The sequence below is a fragment of the Phyllostomus hastatus genome, unplaced genomic scaffold (genome assembly GCF_019186645.2).
Source record: "Phyllostomus hastatus isolate PE091 unplaced genomic scaffold, TTU_PhHast_1.1 phas_contig_86, whole genome shotgun sequence".
In the NCBI taxonomy this organism is placed as follows: Eukaryota; Metazoa; Chordata; class Mammalia; order Chiroptera; family Phyllostomidae; genus Phyllostomus; species Phyllostomus hastatus.
Genome location: NW_025333977.1, coordinates 21,801,019 through 21,803,537, shown reverse-complemented (window position 1 = coordinate 21,803,537; position 2,519 = coordinate 21,801,019). Strand labels below are relative to the sequence as shown.

The 2,519-nt window shown below is 45.3% G+C and overlaps 1 non-coding gene across 1 annotated transcript; it reads left to right on the top strand.

Annotated features, from left to right (window-relative positions):
- Window positions 1–2,230: 2,230 nt before the first annotated feature.
- TRNAK-CUU lies at window positions 2,231–2,303 on the top strand. The gene has a single exon. It is a non-coding gene; the product is annotated as a tRNA-Lys (tRNA).
- Window positions 2,304–2,519: the final 216 nt, after the last annotated feature.

Sequence of the window (2,519 nt, the reverse complement as noted above, 5' to 3'; positions counted from 1 at the left end):
TGTACATTATTTTAACCTAAAGCCTTAACTCTAATGATGGGAATTTCAGACACCACAACATGTTGATCTGCTTAACCTCCCTGCACCTAAGGCTGTCTGAGCTTTCTAGTTTGGATCACCTAACCTTTTCCTGTGGTTTCAGCCCTCGCCAGGTCCTGGGACTATTCCTCTCTCACTAGGAGGACATAACCTCTCTCACATAACCCCAGAACACTCAGTGACTCAAAACCAAGACACTTTGAAAATAGTTCCATGCAGCCTTTTCCTGTGGTTCCTATAGGTGCTAATGCATGAGCCTTCATCTTGGTTTTTCTTACTCTGCAGGTTTCTTCTAAAGTCTGACTTACCATCACATGGGTCCCCACCTTCTGGACACTAGAGTCCTCCTCCAGACTCCCAATCTGGGATTTCTTATCTTTTGTTCTTCTTCTAATTAAACAATGCTATAGTTCTCCCACCTCCAGAGCATTCACCTTTAGCCTCCTGCAGGACCTCCTTGCAACCCACTATTTACCTGTCTGGATTGCTACCTGTTGCTAGCTGACTGGACCTCTCACACCCCCCTCTGGTGTCTTAACCCCAGTTAAGCACATTCTCGTGGTCCTGGCACCGAGTACACTCCAGCTCAGCACCAGGTTGGGAAGGAGGCATTTTGTGGAGTCAAGTAGTCACTGACACCAAAGCCAGGCCTGGCTGATATTCCATAAACAGTTCCTCCAGCCATCAAACCATATGACATTTTCTTCAACCGTGGGGATCACCACAGCTGTCCCTCCATCAGTCCCCACTCCAGCATGTCAGTGACAGGGAACAGAGCAAAGAGTCCATATCTGTCATTACAAATCTGGAGCTTCTGGCTCCCTCAATCCTTTGTGGTGATGATTATGAGTGGTCCATGAACACATTTTCATATTTTCAAAAATTACTATTATGAGATGCTGAGTGAAACATTTTCTATTTCCCTAGACTTGATGACTAGGTATCTTCACTTCCTAATAAAGCCATCAATGCTTGGGTCACACACTGGCCCACAGCAAACTAAGAGCCAATAAAACATCCCTTCCCACTCCCAACCTTCACTCCAGCCTTCTGTTTTTATAAGACTGACATTTGGGAAGGAAAGTGATTTGTCCCATGTAAAGAGTTCAGGTTCATTGTCAGAGGCTTCTTTCTCCCATCACAGGGGAAAAAGACGGGTGCTTCCTTATCGCATATAATAGTTAATGTAACATTAGCTGCTGTAACCAATGAACCCAAGCTCTATAATAGCTCAAACACCACAGTTTACTTTTCATACAACAGTTCAAAGCAAATGTTCCTGTTCAACAGAGAACTTTCATCTATAAGTCATACAGGGATTCTGGCTTCTCCTATCCTTTGATTTTACCCATTTCCTGAGTTCTATCATCTAAAACCAGCTATTAGAAATGGAAATTGTGCATAGAAGAATCATGTCAGCTTCTTAAATACTTTCACCTAAAAGTGTCCCATGTCACCGCTGCTCACATTCCATTGGTGAGAACCAGTCATGTGGGCTGACCTAAGCACAAAGGGGGCAGGGAATTCTAGTCCCTGGTTAGGAAGCTTTCTCTCTGAGACATCTTTCTACTGTGGAAGGGGAGCACAAATTTTAGAGGACATCTATTCACAATTGCCACATTACCTAGTACCATGTAATGGAGAGAAGGTCCCCAAAGAATCAATTGTAGAGACTGAAGGTGCCCACAAGGAGTAGCGTCTGTCATCTCACCCTCTAGATGGATGCTGGCTGAGCTGCTATCTGACTCCTTACTTGATACTGCCTTCCAGAGAGGGTAGGAGTGTGGAGACAGAATTCTTAGGGCATCTTCACATACATCCACAGATGTGAAGATGAAATGCTTCTAAATTTAGAGACTGGTGTTTGCCTCTTTTCTGGATATTTCTAAAGGAGTGTTATCAGAATGAGAAGGAACTATAATGTATTATGCCATGTAAGAAAATGATAGTCAGAACAGCCTCAGCCCAGTTGCCCAAGACTCTCAAAAGGTGTGGAATGTAGCTCCATGATTTTGATGGCAAAGAAGCATAAAAACTGTAGCAGGAGAGAGGAGTTATAGGGCTGCTAGGGCAGCCACCAGGCCAGGTGAGGTGATACCCTACTGTGGCGGATACTGGCCAGCAGTATCCATCCTGCTGCGGATGCTCATCGAGACCCGAGAAAAACATACACAGAGACAACCAAGGGGGAACCCAGCTAGCTCAATTAATAGAGCATGAGACTCTTAATCTCAGGGCTGTGGGCTCGAGCCCCACGTTGGGCACCAGCTGTGGTGGATACTGGCCAGTAGTATCCATCCCTGCTGCGGATGCTCGTCAAAACACGAGAAAAACATACACAGAGACAACCAGGTCCTGTGGGGAAATAGGGACAGAAGGGCTACTCTCTCTAGTGGGGAGCTCTCCAAGCCCCTGTCTCAGTAGGTTTTTATTAAGAATACAGACTCAGTTTGTGGATTCACAGTCTGGCAGAAAAGATC